The sequence below is a fragment of the Cervus canadensis genome, chromosome 27 (genome assembly GCF_019320065.1).
Source record: "Cervus canadensis isolate Bull #8, Minnesota chromosome 27, ASM1932006v1, whole genome shotgun sequence".
In the NCBI taxonomy this organism is placed as follows: domain Eukaryota; kingdom Metazoa; phylum Chordata; class Mammalia; order Artiodactyla; family Cervidae; genus Cervus; species Cervus canadensis.
The window spans coordinates 47,803,610-47,827,040 of NC_057412.1; positions in this window are offsets into that span (position 1 = coordinate 47,803,610).

Here is a 23,431-nt window from a genome sequence, read left to right on the forward strand (position 1 = left end):
CACCGTTCGTTATCCTTCACCTGGATTTACAAAAATAGCATCTGGTCCAGGCTTCCTGGATTTTCCTTCTCCCCAATGCAATCGACCTGCTCCACATAGCAAGAGTGCTCTTTAAAAATGTAAATCAGGCCTCAGATTGTATCTTGCTGTTTGTGAAATCTTCCCTGGCTACCCGTCTTAGTGGATTAGACCCCAAAGTCCTCACCACAGCCCGAATGCGGTGTGTGAGCTGTCCGGTCCAGCCCCACTGGTCCCTTGTCACCGCACCAGCTTCTCACTTTGTGTCAGAGCCTTAAACCCACAGGCTCCTAGCGCTTGCTTTTCTCTCGGTGCAGAACGCCCTTTCAGAAGGTCTTCTCTAAGCTGCCCTGCTGGCGTGCCTCCCGTCTCAGCTCAGATATCAGAGATATCAGAGACCTTAGCTGACCACCCTCTGCTCCTCCAGAGCTCAGGATCACATCGCCTTGTTTTCTGTTCAGTACAGCAGTTAGCGGGGACTGGACTGTCGATCCTTTTTCATGTGTTAGAAGTTGGCCGCAGGAAGACAGGCTCCCTGTCCTTCTTGTTCACTCCTTCTCTTCGGGCTGTAGAACAGTACCTGGTCCACAGCTGGTATTCAGCATGCAGTTATTGTGTAAATTGTTTGATGTGATTTCCTGATATCTACATGCATAGCATTGTGCATATTCTCCCTTGAATTGTATAGTTATTTTTATACACATATGCTTCCTCTTCTCAAGTGTGAACTCCTGGAAGCAGGATCGTGTCTCATCCCTTTTATTCTCCATGGCCTTATGGAGTCTGGCACATAACAGATATTTAAAATATTTATTAGATTGAAATGCAATAAATGAATAGGTAATAGCCTGATATAATATGACTTTACCCCAGATCTAGTTTTCATCAGGGAAAAATGCAAAAACATTATGCTATCCAAAGGAGTAGATTTGTTGCTTTGATCCTTGTAACACCCTACGCCCCCACCCCAACACTTATTTTCAAAGAACATTCATATTCATTACTTTATTTGATCTTAATACCAGCTCTGTGAGATGGGCCTTTTGATCCACACTTTACAAATGTAGGAACTGAAGCTCAGGGGCTTTAACTGACTTGCTTAAGCGTGCACAGCGCATATGAAGCTGCGATGGGGCTAGAGACTGCTTGTTTCAAATGCCCACAGGTACGGACACATAAAAGTTTACACAGACATGTCCACATTTGCCAACATCCTGCCTTCTCAACCACATCTATGATATGGATCAAATGGGATCATAAATGCAAAGTATCTTGAACAGAGTTTGGCGCATGACAGGCTCCGAGTAAACAACCCTTTGTTCCTCTTACCAGCGCTACGGTCACCGTAATTCCTCCACCCCAGTAAAGAAGAATGTGTCTATCTTCACTTGTCCTTTTTACTACTAGACTGATTTCCAAGTTCCTCCTTATTGTGAAATATTAATGCATCATATTAATTGGATACTTTCACAGATCTGAGCAGGAGCAAATGGATTTTTGCTAACTGGCAACCTACTGCTCTTTCATCTTCTACTCTGCATACAAACCAATGAAAAACATTTGTGAATATCTGTCAGAACACAGCTTGGCTTAAGTTATACAGTTCAACATCAATGAGGAAATGGCATAGTAAATGCCAAGTCTTATCAATCATGAACATACACTAACAAAGCACAGCCAGAATGATCAGGTAATGTGCAAAATTAGTTTTACAGTAGGCAAAATAAATCAAGAGCCTATTCTGACAATTCATTCATTATTTATTGAGTTTATTTTACTTGCCAAGTTCTGTACTCAGTACTGTGAATACAGAGGTGAGAAAAATTGATGAGGTCCCTAGCGATACAACTCTAGTAGAAAAGATAGGCTCAAACTGAAGAATCACACAACAGAGATCAGTGTTGTAAGAAGGCAGAACATGAGGAATGACAGGGAAGTCAAGAGAATTCCTTGAGGAAGTAATGACTAAGCTGAGCTATGTCTTGAGTTCAGGGATGGCTCCATGCCTCCCATAGTTACTAAAGAAGGAAGAAGAGGAAGAAATAATCAAATAAGTAAACACTGGATTGGCCAACATGTGTGTGTTTTCTGTAAGATGGTGCAGAAAACCTGAACAAACTTTTTGGCCGACGCAATAATACTAGTAATAATAATATAATGAGTAACTTTTAAACTCTCTTATTTAATAAATATTCTTGAGTGCCTACTATATGTCAGGTGGCTGTCTGGTGTTGGGGTTACAGGCATTGGTCAAACACAAAAATCCCTGTCCTCATGGACCTACATTGTAATGAGGGAAGGCATATGATAGACTAGTAAAGAATTGTAATAGAAAGGAATGCAAAACTGTGATTTCTGCAAAAGAGAAAAACAAACTAAGGAAGTGAGCTGGGAGGTGGGAGGCATGGGTAGTAAGATGCTATTGTACGTCGTGTTGTTCCATCGGCCTTCCCTGACTGATGTATTTGAAGGAGACCCAGCAGCGGGGAAGGAACCAGTGGAGGGGTCTGAGAAGTCGGTGGGTCACTGCAGAAGGAAGAGCTCTCCAAGAGGAAGACCCTGAGAGTGCAAGGCCCATGAGGCAACAGTGTTACCGACTCGTTTGAGGAAGTGCAAGGAGGCCAGTGGGTCTGAAGTGAGCAGAGTAAGCAAGGGGTAACTAGTAGACGAGTTCAGAGGAGGCATGGATTTTAAGGGACCGCAGAAGTGACTGCAAAGATTTTAGCTTGTATTCTAAGTGCGATGAGAAGGCATTGGAAGCTTTTGAGCACATGATTGACGTTATCACACGTTTCAGTAGTCACTCTGGTTGCTGGGTAAAGAGCACCTACCTTCCAGGCAACGTGTTGTATCTTAATAGGTGACTTCACTTTAACTTCACAAATCTTAGAGTACCCATTTTACAGGTGAGGAAATCGAGAGGTATGGAGTTTAGGTTTAAGTGCTTACTCAAGGTCACATGCTAAATAACAGGCAGAGCAGAAATTAAAAGCCAAGAAATGTAATTTCAGCACCTCAGTCATTAACCACAGTATTAGAAACTGGGCTGGTAGGTGATGGTGATTATAAAACAGTAACACCTATCATTCACTGAGGGTCTTCTGTCCTAGCTTTTATTGTTAATTTTGTTTCATTCTCACACAAATGCTAGCCTGATAGGTCCTATTGCCCCTTTGATATAGATAAGGAGAGGGAGATTCAGTCAGTGAACATAACTAATCTATGTTCAAACAGTTTATAATTAGAAATGAGAATTAAAACCCAGGGCACTTCATCTCCTAGGCCCAGGCCTTGTTGACTACCAGATAAGTACATCAAAGTTTTAAATATTTTTATTATAGAGGACCTTTAGAGATGCCCTGGTGGTTTGGTATTTAAGAATCTGCCTGCCAATGCAGAGAACATGGGTTCGATCCCTGATCCAGGAACTAGGATCTCGCATGCCACAAGATAGCTGGTCCCACGTGCCACACCTCCTGAGCTCACGTGCGGCCAACTCTCAAAGCCCAAGTGCCCGAGAGCCAGTGCTCCACAGCACGAGAAGCCACTGCGATGAGAAACCCCCACGCCACAACTAGAGAAGGCCCTCACGCCAACGGAGAGCCAGCGCAGCCGAGAAAAAAAGAACCTAAAATTGAATCATGGATTCTAAAAAATTCATTCCTTTTTTGATCGGAGTGTTTATTCCATTTACTTATATAATTATTGAAATAGTTCGTTTCCACTCTTCTCTGTTTCTTTATTCCTCCTTTCCTACCTGCATTTGAGTTAAGTATGTATATTCCATTTTCTCTTCGATTAGCTTTTTATCATAATTCTTGATTTTCTTATAGCCTTCCGCCTAGAGAATCAATGTCTTCATAGCTCTTCGATATATATCCTAAGTTAGTATTTTTGCCACTTCACACATGATTCAAGAACGTCATAACAGTTTAACGTCTTTTAGACCCTCAAGTTCTCTGTGATATTATTTATAATTTTACTCCTTTGTTATACTGTCATAAGTATTTCTTTACTTTTGTCTCATAAAGTCAATATTTTCAAATATTTACACATATATTTATCTGCTATAGTGTTCTTCAGTCTTCCTTGCTGGCTCAGATGGTAAAGAATCTGCTTGTAATGCAGGAGACCTGGATTTGATCCCTGGGTCAGGAAGATCCCCTGGAGAAGAGAACGGCAGCCCACTTCAGTTTTCTTGCCTGGAGAATCCCCATGGACAGAGGAGCCTGGTGGGCTACAGTTTCCACGGGGTCCCAAAGAGTTGGACACAACTGGGCGACTTTCACTCACTCACTCATAGTGTTCTTTATTACTTCCCAAAGTCCAGTATTTCTCTGCGGGATTATTTTCCTTTGGTCTGAAAATTTTCCTTTAGTGAATCTTATAGTTGCATTTTCTGGAGACAAAGTCATCAAGGTTTGTTTGTTGGAAAATATTTTTATTTTGGCTTAACTTTTGAAGTATCTTTTCACTTGATATAATATTTTCTTTCAGCTCTTAAAAGACGTTAAAACACTATCTTCTTGCTTCCATAGTTTCTATTGAAAAGTCGGCTCTCGGTCTTGGACAGCAGTGTATTTTGTTTTGTTTTCCCTTGGATCTTTTTCTCTGTGTATTTAGCTTTCATCATTTTTAATATAATGCTCCTAGATGTGGTTTTCATCGTTTTTATTCTTAGTGTCCCCTGTTCTTGGATCTCTGGGTTGATATCTTTGACCAATCTTGGGAAATGAGCTGACTGATCACTACACCAATTGCTCTTTTCTAGTCCCTTTCTCTTCTCCCTCTTAGGCAGTTCAGTCACTCAGTCGTGTCTAACTCTTTGTGATCCCATGGACTGCAGGACACCAGACCCCCCTGTCCATCACCAACTCCCAGAGTTTACTCAAACTCATGCCCATTGAGTTGTTGATGCCATCCAACCATCTCATCCTCTGTCGACCCCTTCTCCTCCTGTCTTCAATCTTTCCCAGCATCAGGGTCTTTTCCAGTGAGTCAGCTCTTCACATCAGGTGGCCAGAGTATTGGCACTTCAGTCCTTCCAATGAATATTCAGGGCTGATTTCCTTTAGGATGGACTGCTTGGATCCCCCTGCAGTCCAAGGGACTCTCAAGAGTCTTCTCCAACACCACAGTTCAAAAGCATCAATTCTTCGGTGCTCAGCTTTCTTTATAGCCCAACTCTCACATCCATACATGACCACTGGAAAAACCATAGCCTTGACTAGATGGACCTTTGTTGACAAAGTAATGTCTCTGCTTTCTTATATGCTGTCTAGGTTGGTCATAACTTTCCTTCCAAGGAGTATGTGTCTTTTAATTTCATGGCTGAAATCATCATCTGCAGTGATTTGGGAGCCCCCCAAAATAAAGTCTGTCACTGTTTCCACTGTTTCCCCATCTATTTGCCATGAAATGATGGGACCAGATGCTATGATCTTAGTTTTCTGAATGTTTAAGCCAACTTTTTCACTCTCCTCTTTCACTTTCATCAACAGGCTCTTTAGTTCTGCTTTGCTTTCTGCCATAAGAGTGGTGTCATCTGCATATCTGAGGTTATTGATATTGATATTGATATTTCTCCCAGCAATCTTGATTCCAGCTTGTGCTTCATCCAGCCCATATGTTGTACTCTGCATATAAGTTAAATAAGCAGGATGACAATATACAAGCTAGACATACTCCTTTCCTGATATGGAAGCAGTCTGTTGTTCCATGTCTAGTTCTAACTGTTTATTCTTGATCTGCATACAGATCTCTCAGGAGGCAGGTCAAGTGGTCTGGTATTCCCATCTCTTGAAGAATTTTCCACAGTTTGTTGTGATCCACACAGTCAAAGGCTTTGGCATAGTCAATGAAACAGAAGTAGATGTTTCTCTGGAATTCTCTTGCTTTTTCGATGATCCGATGAAGTTGGCAATTTGACCTCTGGTTCCTCTGCCTTTTCTAAATCCAGCTTGAGTATCTGGAATTTCATGGTTCATGTACTGTTGAAGCCTGGCTTGAAGGATTTTGGACATTACTTTGCTAGTGTGTGAGATGAATGCAATTATGTGGTAGTTTGAACATTCTTTGGCATTGCCTTTCTTTGGAACTGGAATGAAAACTGACATTTTCCAGTCCTGTGGCCACTGCCGAGTTTTCCAGATTTGCTGGCATATTCAGTGCAGCACTTTCACAGCATCATCTTTTAGGATTTGAAACAGCTCAAGTGGAATTCCATCACTTCCACTAGGTTTGTTTGTAGTGATGCTTCCTAAGGCCCACTTGACTTTGCATACTAGGATGTTTGGCTCTAGGTGAGTGATCACACCATCATGGTTTCCTGGGTCATGATGATCTTTTTCCTATAGTTTTTCTGTGTATTCTTCCCACTTCTTCTTAATATCCTCTGCTTCTGTTAGGTCCATACCATTTCTTTCCTTTATTGAACTCATCTTTGCATGAAATGTTCCCTTGGTGTCTCTGATTTTCTTGAAGAGATCTGTAGTCTCTTCTCCCTCTAGGATTTCAATTATACATGCATTGGATCTTCTGACTATGTTCCACGTGTATTTTACGTTTTATTCTGTTTTTCTCACTCTTTCCCCACACTTTTGTGTTTCAGTTTGGCTTTTCTTCCTTTTCTTTCTTTCTTTGTTTAAACGAATCTTGTCTTTGAATAAAGTATACTGTGTTCCACATGCTATTAAACTCATCTAGTGAATTCTATGGTTTAGATAATGTATTATTGTATTTTTCAATTTCAGAATGTTCATTTGATTTTTTTTAGCATGTCAATTTTGTTGAAATGTTTAATCTTTTAATCAGTTTCTCCTCTATTTTCTTTAGTATAATAATCTTAATTATTTAAAATTCTGTTCTGCTAATTACCATACTTGAGTTATCTGTGGATATGCTTCTATTGTTTAATTTTTTCCTCTTGATTATCAATCACATCTTCCATTCTCTTCTCATGTTAGTAATTTTAACTTGTAGAATAAACTTTGGTTTTTAAAAACAACACAAAACAAAAAAATCCGGAGATTGCTTGGCTGAAATCTTTTACCAGCAAGGGTTCCTCCTTTTCTCTGATAGGCAGATAGGCAAGAATTGATATAGTTTGGATTGCAGTGTTTTGTGTTCAGTTTGCCTCTGGTTTATCCCTGTTCTTTGCAGAGAGTTCTTTTGGATTTTCAATTGGAAACCTAACAGCTCCCTGTCTTTTCAGCTCTAAAAGTCCTGCTCGTCAGAGATCTTGGGTTTATAGCTTAGCTTTCTGCTTCACACAGGTTCAAAGTCTGGCAAATGATTTGAGAGGAAGAACTGTTGTGCATTCATTTCGAACCCATTATTTCTAGTGGGACTGTGTCTCCTAGGCACTGTAGACTATAAGAGTTTTTACTTTCTCTTTCTGGTTCAGCTCACATAAATTTTCCCTACCACCTTGGAGCAGAAGGGAATGAGTCTTACAGTTCTCTAATTCATTATTTCAGTCTCATACCTTCACCAAGGGTTCTGCTGTATGTTCTTTTTCCCAGGAGAGTCCTTCTTCTTGGCCTAAATCCAGTCTTAAGTTTGTACCCAAAATGGACAAATGTTCCTTGGGAAGCAAACAGTTGGTATTGTAAGCTCACTTAGAAATTTTAGTTTATTTAATTCTCTTTGCATCCATAGCTCCTCAGTGTCTTTAATGATATTGAAATGTACCTTTCCTTTTTTTTCTTTTTCTATGGTGTGGATGTTAGCCTGCTGTGACCTTTTACATTTTATCCATAGGTAAAAGTCCCTCTCAGATGCATAAAGGGTTAGAAATTTTGGAGTTGGAAAGGACTTTGGCATTTACCTAATACAGATACCTCACTGGATATATAGAAAAATAGATACTCAGAATGGTAAAGTGTTTTATTCTAGACTCCAAACTAATCATGCTAGAAATTAGACCTGAGGAAAGCTTTAAGGTGGGCCTCCTGATCGTAAGTTCTGCATTCAGGAGGACAAGAAGGAGAAAAAGAGGCATAGATAAAAAGAATATACCATGAAAGGTCTCACCTGCAAAAGAGAGCAATATTGGAGTCTTTGCTATAGTCATTCAAATGATCATCCCTCAAAAATTCATGTTGGAAGACCCAGCTAAGGCCTTCTGAGTCAATCATAGAATCTAACATTTGCTTATTCCTGCTTTTCCTACCTTGTTTGAAAACAGGATTTAAAATGGCATGCCAATAAGAGCTCCTCCAGGGAAGGTTACAGATGGGGCAAATAGCAAGAATATGTGAAGAGCCGGAAAGGCTGTTATCAGAAAGCTGAGAACATTATCCTTGGCAGAAGGATATTGGTAGCAAATGAAATTTCAGGATGTTGTGGAGGTTGGAGGCTCATGAATTACTCTGCTCAGTAGAATAACTGAGACAAAGACTGGATTCATGTCCTCAAAAACATGATAGATAAATCTTTCTCTCTGAAGGGAGAATTTATCACTGTCATCTTTCTCCCCTCTATCATTGTTGAGCTAATCAAAGTTTGAAAGGAAGGAAAGAGAGTGTAGGATTCAGCTCAGCTCAGTCACTCAGTCGTGTTCGACCCTTTGCGACCTCATGAACCGCAGTACGCCAGGCCTCCCTGTCCATCACCAACTCCCAGTCCACCCAAACCCATGTCCATTGGATTGGTGATGCCATCCAACCATCTCATCTTCCGTTGTCCCCTTCTCCTCCTGCCCTCAGTCTTTCCCAGTATCAGGGACTTTTCAAATGAGTCAGCTCTCTGCATCAGGTGGCCAAAGTATTGGAGTTTCAGCTTCAGCCTCAGTCCTTCCAATGAACACCCAGGACTGATCTCCTTTAGGATGAACTGGTTGGATCTCCTTGTAGTCCAAGGGACTCTCAAGAGTTTTCTCCAGCACCACAGTTCAAAAGCATCAATTCTTCAGCACTCAGCTTTCTTTACAGTCCAACTCTCACATCCATACATGACTACTGGAAAAACCATAGCCCTGACTAGACGGACCTTTGTTGGCTAAGTAATGTCTCAGTGTAGGATTAATGAGACCAAATTCTGGAACCTGGAGCAGAGTGATTCATTTCTTCCCAAGATGTATACACACATCCCCCCAGCTGCAGGATTCAGGGGGCGACAGATTCCCTTGGACCCAATCCTAACTAAAGAGCTTCTGGGAAGACTTCTTGGGCAGAGCATCCAGAAAAATTGGACTTGTAAGCCATTTTGCCCTTTTATTTCCTTCCTTTTGCCTGAAGCAATGCCTACAGGTGCCAGGAACACAAAAGCTTCTAAATAAGGATGACAGAGCTGGCAGACAAGTTTAGCTGCCCATTCCAGACCTGAACAGGCCTCCCCAGGCTTCTTCTTTTTTTTTTTTTTTACTCTAAAAAATTATTTTATTGATGCATAACATCCATAGAGAAATGTGCACATATCATAAGGGAATAGCTGGATGAATTTTCTTTTCTTTCTTTAGTTAATTAATTAATTTATTTTTCAATTATTTTTATAAGTTGAAGGCTAATTATTTTACAATATTGTAGTGATTTTTGCCATACATTGACATGAATCAGCCCTGGATTTACATGTATTCCCCATCCCGATCACCCCTCCCACCTCCCTCCCCATCCCATCCCTCTGGGTCTTCCCAGTGCACCAGCCCCGAGCACTTGTCTCATGAATCCAAACCTGGGCTGGTGATCTGTTTCACCTTTGATAGTATACTTGTTTCAATGCTGTTCTCTCAGAACATCCCACCCTCGCCTTCTCCCTCCCCAGGCTTCTTAACTTGTTGTATGAGACAATTAAATTCCTTACTTGGGACTTCAGTGGTTCAGACTCTGTGCTTCCACTACAGGGGTCATAGGTTTGATCTCTGGTGGGGAAAGTAAGATTCTACAAGCAGAGAAATGCGCCCCCCCAAAACAACCTATAAATCCCTTATGTGCTTAAAAAAAGGAGCAAAACACCCTTCCTGAGATGCTCCCCACATTTCAACCCACACATCAAGCCCTCACCTCATACACGACATAGGAAGAACCATTTGAATTTACAGAAAGTCAAATCCTGGGAAGATACTTTAAAATAAATGTGATTTTTATGTTTGAAATTTAATATGATAGTTGTATATTTATTTAACATTTTGTGGTATTTTGTCCTATTCTTGATTGAAATTTTATATCTCTACTCAAGTCTAGAATGGGCATTGCTAAGCAATTTAGCAATGTAAATAAGTAACATGGTGGGGTTCAGGATCAGTGGGAAGTAGTATGTTCAGACTTCTTAGAGAAACTCAGTGTATTTAAGGATATTATCTCACTATTGTCTACATGCAAATGTGTACTATTTGTAAATGATTCACATCTCTTCATTCAGTTCAGTTCAGTTCAGTCGCTCAGGTGTGTCCGACTCATTGTGACCCCATGCGACCCCATGAGGCCAGGCAGGCCAGGCCTCCCTGTCCATCACCAACTCCTGGAGTTTACCTAAATGCATGTCCATTGAGTCAGTGATGCCATCCAATCATCTCATCCTCTGTCGTCCCCTTCTCCTCCCGCCCTCAATCTTTCCCAGCATCAGGGTCTTTTCAAATGAGTCAGCTATTCACATCAGGTGGCCAAAGTGTTGGAGTTTCAGCTTCAGCATCAGTCCTCCCAGTGAACATCCAGGACTGATCTCCTTTAGGATGGACTGGTTGGCTCTCCTTGCAGTCCAAGGGACTCTCAAGAGTCTTCTCAAACACCACAGTTCAAAAGCATCAATTCTTCGGCACTCATCTTTCTTCATAGCCCAACTCTCACATGCATACATGACCACTGGAAAAACCATAGCCTTGACCAGATGGACCTTTGTTGACAAAGTAATGTCTCTGCTTTCTAATATGCTGTCTATGTTGGTCATAACTTTCCTTCCAAGGAGTAAGCGTCTTTTAATTTCCTGGCTGCAGTCACCGTCTGCAGTGATTTTGGAGCCCAGAAAAATAAAGTCAGCCACTGTTTCCCCATCTATTTGCCATGAAGTGATGGGACCAGATGCCATGATCTTAGTTTTCTGAATGTTGAGCTTTAAGCTGACTTTTTCACTCTCCTCTCACTTTCATAAGGGGCTCTTTAGTTCTTCTTCACTTTCTGCCATAAGGGTGGTGTCACCTGCATATCTGAGGTTATTGATATTTCTCCCAGCAATCTTGATTCCAGCTTGTACTTCTTCCAGCCCAGTGTTTCTCATGATGTACTCTGCATATAAGTTAAATAAGCAGAGTGACAATATACAGCCTTGACGTACTCCTTTTCCTATTTGGAACAAGTCTGTTGTTCCATGTCCAGTTCTAACTGTTGCTTCCTGACCTGCATACAGGTTTCTCAAGAGGCAGGTCAGGTGGTCTGGTATTCCCATCTCTTTCAGAATTTTCCACAGTTTATTGTGATCCACACAGTCAAAGGCTTTGGCATAGTCAATAAAGCAGAAATAGATGTCTTGCAGCAATTTCTGTGACCAATCCCCATTTCTTTAAAATTACCCACTGTTGATGATAGCTAGCATTTCTTGAGTACTTGCTATGCACAAGGCATTTTCCTAAGCAAGGAACACTCTCTGCAAGTCTATTGCATTTCATCTTTGCAGTAGTTCTATGAGGTAGTTATAACTATTATTCTCCTTTAAAACTAAGGAATTTGAGACTTAGCAAGGCTGAGTAACTTGCTCAAGGACACGTAGTAAATGGGGAGGTCAGTTCAGTCTGACCCAAAAGCCCATGTGCTAATAATTTTATGCTTATCAGAACACTCTTTCAATAGCTCCAAACTTAGTGGTGCAAATCTTTCTTTATGAGTGTTTGTCAATCGTGGCTGGTTCCTGAACAACAACTCCATTCTTTCTTCCACTCTCTGTTGGTCCTGTTAGGGACCAATCTTCTCTCTCAGATAGTGGTAGTCAAGCTGAGTTGCCTGGAGCACAAAAAAGAGAAATGAGCAATTTGGGGAAGCAAGACTGACCTGGTATCTTGTCTGCAGCAGCCCCCTGGCTGGGCTTCAGCACATCCTTATTGCACAGCCTGAGGGCATTGCCTTTGGTTTTCCTTACCTGCAACACTGGGACATTATTTATGTTGCAAGGTTGGGAAGGGACAGTAACGACGTACTATAAGTGCATAGGTCAATGCAGACACATGATAGTATTTGTCAAATATAAATTCCCTTTCCCTTCCTCATCTTATCATTAATGCATCCTTGTGGAATATCTCTCTTCAAAGTTAGCACCTTGTCTAGGAGATTTTTTAGGGCTTCCCTGGTGGCTCAGATGGTGAAGAGTCTGCCTGCAGTGTCTGTGTTGGGAAGATTCCCTGGAAAAGGAAATGGCAACCCACTCCAGTGTTCTTGCCTGGAAAATCCCATGGACAGAGAAGCCTGGCAGACTACGGTCCATGGGGTCACAAACAGTCTGACATGACTAACACTTTCACTTTTACTCGCTAAGAGATTTTTGGAACACATTGCTGATATTCACTTTACAAATAACTGGAGGAGGCTTGTGAGGTCACCTTTAGGCAAGCAATTCTTCACTGCTTATTTTGTCTTCATAATTCTAATATGGTTGACTCTTGAACACAGGGGTTAAGGGCAGCAATCCTCACATAACGGAAAATCCATGTATGACTTTTGACTGCCCCCAAATTTGACTATTAATAACCTACTCTTGACCAAAAACCTTACTGACAATGTAGTTGATTAACCTATATTTTGTATGTTATGTGTATATCTCTCTATATTTTATGCATTCATGTCATACCTAACTTTTTCTTTTTTTTTTTTTCAATTTTTTTTTAGGCTATGTGGTTTGTCTGTGAGTTTGTTCAAACTGCTGCAGATGTCCCAAATTTTTTCCAATAAATTTACTGAAAAAAAAGTGTGTATAAGTGGATCTGCATAGTTCGAATGCGTGGTGTTCAAGGGTTAACTGGACTTGCTTTTCATGTAGTCCGTTACTTTAAATGTTACCCCAAATCCCCACGTGACATAAGGATTTCCTGCCCTCCCCCCCCTTCACCCCAACAAAGAAATGCCCTGATAACATACCCAGGAAGTAGAATCCAGGATTTCTTTTCTTTGTCTGTAGTCATGTGAAGTTGAACAACCCTGCTTTACTGGGGGACATTTTTCTCCTGTGATAAATTTGACTTCATGGCAAACTCAAGCCATTGGCCTCCAGGTGGAGCTGCATGAAAGACAGAAAGAAGGGAAAACAGGAAAACACCAGGTCGGAACCCCAGAGATGCCAACAGCAATGAAACAACGGTGGTGTGGGGTCCTTAGGGGACTGTGGGAAGAGCGTGACTTGTGAAATGATTCAGCCGGTTTAATTCCACAAGAATATGAAGACACTGCCAATGTGCTTAGCCAGCCCAGGGTGCGATGCGAGAGGAATGAGACACGGTCTCCATGGAGCCGGAAGTCTGAGAGCAGCACAGACACCTGAAGGAAGAACCCAGAACACGCGTGTATGTGTGCTCAGTTGTACCTGACTCTGTGATTCCACGGACCCGGAGCCTGACCGGCTCCTCTGCTCATGGGATGTTCCTGGAAAGAATGCTGGAGTGTGTAGCCAAGCTCTCCTCCAAGGGATCTTTCTGACCCAGGGATCAAACATGCGTCTCCGGCATTGCAGGCAGATTCTTTACCACTGAGCCACTGAGGAAGCCCAGAACCCATCACACTCAGGGGTAAGCTGTGGTGCAGCCTGGGTCATGGTTCCATAGATGACGGAAAGGCTAGTGTCTTTTTTTTCCTGCCTGCTATTCTATTCCAGGTACTAAATTATATGGGTTAAATGGATTCAGTTCAGTTCAGTTTAGTTGCTCAGTCGTATCCGACTCTTTGTGACCCCATGAATCCCAGCACACCAGGCCTCCCTGTCCATCACCAACTCCCGGAGTTTACCCAAACTCATGTCCATCGAGTTGATGATGCCATCCAGCCATGTCATCCTCTGTAGTCCCCTTCTCCTCCTGCCCACAATCCCTTCCAGCATCAGGGTCTTTTCCAATAGTCAACTCTTCACATGAGGTAGCCAAAGTATTGGAGTTTCAGCCTCAGAATAAGTCCTTCCAATGAACACCCAGGACTGATCTCCTTTAGGATGGACTGGTTGGATCTCCTTGCAGTCCAAGGGACTCTCAAGAGTCTTCTCAAACACCACTGTTCAAAAGTACCAATTCTTTGATGCTCAGCTTTCTTCACAGTCCAACTCTCACATCCATCATGACTACTGGAAAAACCATAGCCTTGACTAGACAGACCTTTGTTGACAAAGTAATGTCTCTGCTTTTTAATATACTGCCTAGGTTGGTCATAACTTTCCTTCCAAGGAGTAAGTGTCTTTTAATTTCATGGCTGCAGTCACCGTCTGCAGTGATTTTGGAGCCTCAAAAAAATAAAGTCTGACACTGTTTCCACTGTTTCCCCATCTATTTGCCATGAAGTGATGGGACCAGATGTCATGATCTTAGTTTTCTGAATGTTGAACTTTAAGCCAACTCTTTCTCTCTCCTCTTTCACTTTCATCAAGAGGCTTTTTAGTTCCTCTTCACTTTCTGCCATAAGGGTGGAGTCATCTGCATATCTGAGGTTATTGATATTTCTCCCAGCAATCTTGATTCCAGCTTGTGCTTCATCCAGCCCGGTGTTTCTCATGATGTACTCTGCATATAAATTAAATAAGCAGGGTGACAATATACAGCCTTGATGTACTCCTTTTCCTACTTGGAACCAGTCTGTCATCCCATGTCCAGTTCTAACTGTTGCTTCCTGATCTGCATACAGGTTTCTCAAGAGGCAGGTCAGGTGGTCTGGTATTCCCATCTCTTTCAGAATTTTCCACAGTTTATTGTGATCCACACAGTCAAAGGCTTTGGCATAGTCAATAAAGCAGAAATAGATGTTTTTCTGGAACTCTCTTGTTTTTTCCATGATCCAGTGGATGTTGGCAATTTGATCTCTTGTTCCTCTGCCTTTTCTAAAACTAGCTTGTACATCTGGAAGTTCATGGTTCACATGTTGCTGAAGCCAGGCTTGGAGAATTTTGAGCATTATTTTACTAGCGTGTGAGATGAGTGCAATTGTGAAGTCGTTTGAGCATTCTTTGGCATTTCCTTTCTTTGGGATTGGAATGAAAACTGACCTTTTCCAGTCCTGTGGTCACTGCTGAGTTTTCCAAATTTGCTGACATATTGAGTGCAGCACTTTCACAGCATCACCTTTCAGGAATTGAAATAGTTCAACTGGAATTCCATCACATCCACTAGCTTTGTTTGTAGTGATGTTTCCTAAGGCCCACTTGACCTCACATTCCAGGATGTCTGGCTCTAGGTGAGTGATCACACCATCATGATTATCTGGGTCATGAAGATCTTTTTTGTACCGTTCCTCTGTGTATTCTTGCCACCTCTTCTTAATATCTTTTGCTTCTGTTAAGTTCATACCATTTCTGTCCTTTATTGAGCCCATCTTTGCATGAAATGTTCCCTTGGTATCTCTAATTTTCTTGAAGAGATCTCCAGTCTTTCCCATTCTATTGTTTTCCTCTATTTCTTTGCACTGATCACTGAGGAAGGCTTTCTTATCTCTCCTTGCTATTCTTTGGAACCCTGCATTCAAATAGGAATATCTTTCCTTTTCTCCTTTGCTTTTCACTTCTCTTCTTTTCATAGCTATTTGTAAGGCCTCCTCAGACAGCCATTTTGCTTTTTTGATTTCTTTTCCATGGGGATGGTCTTGATCCCTGTCTCCTGTACAATGTCATGAACCTCCGTCCATAGTTCATCAGGCTCTCTGTCTATCAGATCTAGTCCCTTAAATCTATTTCTCACTTCCACTATATAATCATAAGGGATTTGATTTAGGTCATACCTGAATGGTCTGGTGGTTTTCCCTACTTTCTTCAGTTTAAGTTTGAATTTGGCAATAAGGAGTTCATGATCTGAGCCACAATCAGCTCCTGGTCTTGTTTCTGCTGACTGTAAAGCGCTTCTCCATCTTTGGCTGCAAAGAATATAATCAATCTGATTCCAGTGTTGACCATCTGGTGAGGTCCATGTGTAGGATCTTCTCTTGTGTTGTTGGAAGAGGGTGTTTGTTATGACCAGTGCGTTCTCCTGGCAAAACGTTCTCCTAGCCTTTGCCCTGCTTCATTCAGTACTCCAAGGCCAAATTTGCCTTACTCCAGGTGTTTCTTGACTTCCTACTTTTACATTCCAGTCCCCTATAATGAAAAGGACATCTTTTTTGGGTGTTAGTTCTAGAAGGTCTTGTAGGTCTTCATACAACTGTTCAACTTCAGCTTCTTCAGCGTTACTGGTTGGGACTTAGGCTTGAATTACCGTGATATTGAATGGTTTTCCTTGGAAACAAACAGAGATCATTCTGTCGTTTTTGAGATTGCATGCAAGTACTGCATTTCGAACTCTTTTGTTGACCATGATGGCTACTCCATTTCTTCTAAGGGATTCCTGCCCACAGTAGTAGATATAATGGTCATCTGAGTTAAATCCACCCACTCCAGTCCATTTTAGTTTGCTGATTCCTAGAATGTCGACGTTCACTCTTGCCATCTCCTGTTTGACCACTTCCAATTACAATGAGTATAAATCGAATATACTCATTTAATTTAATCCTAAAAATGAGCCTTTGACATGAGCCCATTTTGATAGTGAGGCAATCGAAATGCAAAGAGATTAAGTAACCTGCTTAGGACCCAACAGCAAGCAAACTATAGGATTTCAGTTTAGATCTGTCTGAATACAACACCCATGCCCTCAGATAGCTGAGAGCCACTTGCTAGCTGTAGGAATGAGCCCTCCTAACTTTTATGTGCCTCAGTTTCCCTGTGTGATGAATGGAGCTATTAGTGCTACACGAGCGTCGCTTGGGGGTAACGCTTTGCCCCAGCCCCCCTGCCTGGCGCTCTGCCTCTCTCCTTGTTCTTCTTTAGTGTCCCGTCTGACTCTCTGTAACCCCGTGGACTGGAGCCCACCCGGCTTCTCTGTCCGTGGGGTTTCTCAGGTAAGGATCCTGGTGTGGGTTGCTGTTTCCTTCTTCAGGGGCTCTTCCCCACCGAGGGATTGAGCCCATGTCTCCTGCATCGCAGGCAGGAAGCCTGCGTGGCATGTTAGCCCCTGATAATCAGGCTTTGTGGCCCCCTCAGCACACGATCCTGCTCCAGAAGAAGTCTACAGACCGGGGGGCACTTGATGCAAGGGCCGGAAGTAGCCAGTGACAATCACAAAGCCGCCTCAATTTTGTGTGTCCCGAAGCCTGATTGTTCAGGGGCTGGATTCCTCTGACACCACACTACAGCCTTACAACAACCCCCCAACCTCCATTCCTTCCCGCTTTCTGGGGCTGAATTGAGCTTTTGTTACCTGTGACCAGCAGATCCCTGACTAGAACAAATGCTTTCCTCATAGGGTTATTGTGAAGTGCCCGGCAGATAAGGTAAATTACAAAGGGCAAGATTGATGAGACGAGAGCTATTTATCTTAGTGAGTAAAATAGCAATTTGGCCTTTATAATTGAGTCCTGGGATGCTCAGTTTATGGAATGCTTCATTATGTTGAAAGGAGGATATGCACAAATTTGAAGGCTGCTTTTCCTGCCAGGAGGAATCAAAGTGGCTGATATTCATGTCAGACTGAAGACATGCAACATCCCCCCCACCCCATACCCCCGGGTTCTCTGCATTCTGGAGAGGATGTCTCCCGGCTGCTCATCTGGGAATCACTTTAAATTTGGTTTCCACTAGAGCCAGACTGTGCCCTGCGGAATCTTCTAGAGGGATTTGTAGATTGCCTGAGTGAATAGGCTGACAGGCTGGCTGGTCATGTGCTGTCTCTGCGGTGCAAAGGTTCTGAGAGCCGTGTGCACCCCAACTCCAAGGGAAGTTTCCCCAAGGTGACCTCTTAGCTGATCTGCTTCAGTTGCATCTGCTGGTCATGTCTCTTGACGTGGCCAAAGCAATGACTTAGACATAAACTCAGCCTGAGAGCACAGAGCTGCTTCTTGTAAAATAAAATACACTCCACACTGCATGGACATTTTATGTCTGGCTTATTTAGTATCACAAGTGCTTTGCTTTTCAGCAGGTTTAAAGGGCCGGTCAGAAACAACACACTTTCTGCGGCCATCTTATTCTTCGTGGGGTTGCATGTTGCTCTATTTATCATGGCTCTCAGGGTGCCAAGCCTTCCTTTGTTTCTTCATAACTTTAAGACCTCTCAGATTAAGGCAAAATCATTTTTGCCTGATTCTCCCCTCTGACCCCCTCAACCTGCACCCCGCATTTGCCTACTTTCTCTGGGGGTCACATAACTTCACTCTCCACTAGCCAGTAAGGCAACAGAGGAAGGGTTTTTTTTTTTTCAGTGAGTTTCCCCGTGGCAGCTTTATTATTTAACTCAGACCATGTAAATCACCAGTTGGAGGGTGGCTTTTGGGTGAACCTTGTTCTGAATCTCAATTGATTGATGCAAAGACACCAGTATATTTTCCTGCTACTTTTATGAATCTCACTTTTTTCAGCTTTTACCCATTAGGATCAGTTATGACCCTTTAAAATAAAGTGCCGTTCATTGGTATTATGAAGAGTTCCTCTCTCTCTCCAATAAAACAGCACGTCAGTGCTCTCTGTCTTTGGGAGAATTTTGAAAGATGTTTAAGGAAGAGGATCTGGGATAGCTTTTAATCCAGATGATTCCTTGGATGAGAATTCTGAAGGCTGCTTTATGGTTGGTGTCCTTTAATTACTAACATCATCAGAAAAAGAAACCCCACCCTAATCTCCCATCAGTGGATCACACTGTAGGCGTTCAGATAGAAATCTCTGTTTAGAACATCCTCTCCATGGTGGGTGGCAGAGGGCGGTGGGACTTTCCCAGTTGCCTTCTCTGTGTATTAAGATCTTGGTAGCAGGGTTTACCCAGGACAGATATCTATCTACAACTCTACCAAATGGGTTAACCTGGGACTTTATGAATTCAACAGTAAACATTCACTAGGCCTGTGAATGATAAATAATATATACAAATATATAATAAAGGTAAACACTGATTATTTACCACATGCCAGGCATGAAGCCTACCTCATCCTCTGAGCAACCCTATGAGGTAAAAATAAGAGCTAGGATTTACTGAGCTCTCCTTATGTGCCAGGAATAGTTCCAAGTGTCATCTATGTACTAACTTGTTTAATCCTCCCAGTAGCCTCAGGGTGTGGGGGCATTTTGGGACCCATTTTATAAGTGAGGGAGCTGGGTACACAGAAAGGTCAGGTGGCTTGTCCAAGGTCGTGCGGCTGGCAGGTGGTGAAGTTGGAATTCGAACACAGCAGTCTGATTTCAAATCCCACGAGATAACCATCTCTGCAAAAGGGGCAGGGGGCCCAGTGAGGCTTCCAGTCCCTTCTGCGATGAAGGGAGCAGAGGCTGCTTGCATATGGTCGGACGTCTCTGCGCTCACATTCCGCCCATCCTTCCTGCAGCCCCCGCGCTGTCTTTGCTTCAGGCAGCCTGTGTGGGAACGGTGTCGGCTCCTCGGGGGGGCTCTGCTTCTGCCTGGAGATAGTTCTCCACCTCTGCTCGTGTAATTTCTCATCTTTCCCTTTAAATACAGTCTTCGTCTGTTGATTTCTATGGAGAGTGGCTCCCTCCATACTTTCTCCGACATAACTGCTTCTAATTGTCGAGGAAGGCCTCTCTCTGGGTTTGTTTACACGGCTCCGTGGCTCTGTCTGCTCCCACCGTGCCCTCCTTGCCCTGTCTCTGCGCCTCTCCTCTATTAGCATTCTCGGCCGCATTAAGCTGTGAAAAGAGCCATGTTTCTCTGCCTTTGCTAGGCAGAAGCATTTTGATATTGGGATTTTCAGCTAAAAGGTGAATGTCCCATTGAGCACCTGTAGGATACCTAGACAGCGTATTAAAAAGCAGAGACACTACTTTACCAACAAAGGTCCGTCTAGTCAGGCTATGGTTTTCCCAGTGTTCATGTATGGATGTAAGAGTTGGACTATAAAGAAAGCTGAGCGCTGAAGAATTGATGCTTTTGAACTGTGGTGTTGGAGAAGACTCTTGAGAGTCCTTTGGACTGCAAGGAGATCAAACCTGTCAGTCCTAGAGGAGGTCAGTCCTGAATATTCATTGGAAGGACTGATGTTGAAGCTGAAGCTACTATATTTGGCCACCTGATGCGAAGAACCGACTCATTTGAAAAGATCCTGATGCTGGGAAAGATTGAAGGCGGGAGGAGAAGGGGATGACAGAGAATGAGACGGTTGGCTGGCATCACCGACTCGATGGACATGAGTTTGAGTAAGCTCCAGGAGTTGGTGATGGACTGGGAAGCCTGGCATGCTGCAGTCCATGGGTCACAGAGAGTCAGACATGACTGAACGACTGCACTGAACTGAACTGAACTGAACTGAGGATACAGTTAAGTCTCCCCTGGTCTTATAATAGCTCAGGAGTGTTCTGATTTGTTTCAAGCAGGTTACCAAAAAAACAGGAATCCTGCCTTCTATGTAGAGCCAGAGTAAGGAGGAATGGACATGGACTTTGAAGCCAAGCAAAGCTGAATTTGTGTTGCAGTTCTGGTACCCACTGTCTGTGTGGCCTTTGACCACTTGCTGAACCTCTCTGAGCTTTCTTCTTCTATGAAGCAGATATAAAAATACCTCATAGAACTTTCTGAGGATCAAAAATTATAGTAGATATGATGTTCCTGGTATAGACTAGGCATGCAATTGTTTCTCTTTTCTTCCATCAAGTTTCCTGTTCTGCCAGTATCTTGATGTTGAACTTAACCCTCTTTGGAACTTGTTTTCCTCATTTTTAAAATGAGATATGACGATCAGTCAACTGCCAGGGTCTCTTTCAGCTCTAAGTGTCTCCTGTATCAGTCTTGATAAAGGTGCTAAGGGGTTTCCTTATGTTGCCTCATGTGATCCTCTTCATAACCCTTTGAATCAGGTCTAAATATACAGATGAGAAAACTGAAACTCAGGAAGAATGAGTAACTGGCCAGAGTTATTTAACTATCAGTTGGCTAGGAAATGAAGGTTCGAACCCAGAGTCTACACATCGAATCAGCACCCTGAACTGCAGGGCTCAGAGATACACACAACAGATCCTTTTATAACGGCTGCCCAGCATTAACCCTCAATGCCCTCAACCATGCCCTGCCCATTCGATGATGGGTGGAATGTGCCCTGCCCAGTAGGCTTACTTTTGTTGTTCTTCAGTTCCTAAGTAGCATCTGACCCTGAGACCCCATGGACTGCAGCACACCAGGCTCCTCTGTCCTCCATCATCTCCCAGAATTTGTGCAAATTCATATCCATCAAGTCAGTGATGCTATCTAACCATCTCATCCTCTGACAAACCCTTCTTTGCCTTCATCCTTCCCCAGAATCAGGATCTTCTCCAGTGAGTTGGCTCTTCACGTAAGTGGCCAAAGTGTTGGAGCTTCAGCTTCAGCATCAGTTCTTCCAATGAGTATTCAGGGTTGATTTCCTTTAGAATTGACTGTTGGATCTCCTTTCAGTCCAAGGGACTCTCAAAAGTCTTCTCCAGCACCACAATTCAAAAGTATCAATTCTTTGACCGCTTAGCCTTCTTTATGGTTCAACCCTCACACCCATACATGACTATTGGAAAACCACAGGTTTGACTACATGGACCTTTACATGGATGTCTCTGCTTTTTAGTACACTGTCTAGGTTTGTCATAGCTTTCCTTCCAAGGAGCGAGTATCTTTTAATTTCATGGCTGCAGTCACCATCTGCAGTGATTTTGGAGCCCAAGAAAATAAACTCTGTCAGTATTTCCATTTTCCCCTATTCTATTTGCCATGAAGTGATAGGAACGGATGCCCTAATGTTAGTTGTTGTTGTTTTTTTTTAATGTTGAGTTTCAAGTCAACTTTTTCACTCTTCTCTTTCATCCTCATCAATAGGTTCTTTAGTTTCTCTTCACTTTTTGCCATTAGGGTGGTGTCATCTGCATATCTGAGGTTATTGATACTTTTCCTGGCAATCCTGATTCCAGCTTGTGATTCCTCCAGGCTGTACATTCATCCATGTACACATTTCACATGACACTCTGCATATGAGTTAAAGAAGCAGAGTGACAATATACAGTCTTGACATACTCCTTTGCCAAATTTTGAACCAATCTGTCATTCCATGTCCAGTTCTAACTGAACTGGACAGTTCTTGCTTCTTGACCTGCACACAGGTTTCTCAGGAGACAGGTAAGGTGGTCTGGTAGTCCCATCTCTTTAAGAATTTTCCATTGTTTGTTGTGATCCACATAGTCAAAGGTTTTAGCAAAGTCAATGAAGTAGAAGTAGGTGTTTTTCTGGGATTCGCTTGCTCTTTCCAGGATCCAATGGATGTTGGCAATTTGAGCCCTCGTTTCTCTGCCTCTTTGAAACCCAGCTTGTACACCTGGAAGTTCTCAGTTCATATATTACTGAAGCCTAGTTTGAAGAGTTTTGAGCACTGCTTTGCTAGCATATGAACTGGAAGAAATTGTATCGTAGTTTGGCTTTGCCTTTCTACAGATTGGAATGAAAACTGACCTTTTCCAATCCTGTGACCATTGTTGAGTTTTCCTAATTTACTGACATATCGAGTGCAGCACTTTAACAGCATCGTCTTTTAGGATTTTAAATAACTCAGCTGGCATTCCATTATGTCCACTAGCTTTGTTTATAGTAATGCTTCCTAAGGCCACTTGACCTCTTCACACTCAGGATGTCTGGCTCTAGGTGAGTGAGCACACCATTGTCGTTATCTGGATCACTAAGACTTCTTTTTGTACATTCTTCTGTGCATTCTTGCCACCTCTTCTTAATAGTTTCTGCTTCTGTTAAGTCCTTACCATTTCTGTCTTTTATTGTGAACCTTCTTGTAAGAAATGTTCCCTTAATATCTCCAATTTTCTTGAAGAGATCTCTAGTCTTTCCCATTCTATTGTTTTCCTCTATTCCTTTGCAGGTTCATTTAAGAAGGCCTTTGTAATCTCTCTCTGCTGTTCTCTGGAACTCTGTGTTCAGTTGGGTGTATCTTTCTCTTCCTCCCTCACCTTTCACCTCTCTTCTTTCCTGAGCTATTTGCAAAGCCTCCTTAGACAACTATTTTGCCTTCTTGCATTTCTTTTTCTTTGGGATGGTTTTGGTCACTGCCTCCTGTACAATGTTATGAACCTCCATCCATAGTTCTTCTGATACTCTATTAGATATAATCCCTTGAATCTCTTTGTCATCTCCACTGTATAATCATAATGGATTTGATTTAGGTCATACCTGAATGTCCTAGTCATTTTCTCTACTTTCTTCAACTTAAGCCTGATTTGCAATAAGGAGCTTACGATCTGAGCCACAGTC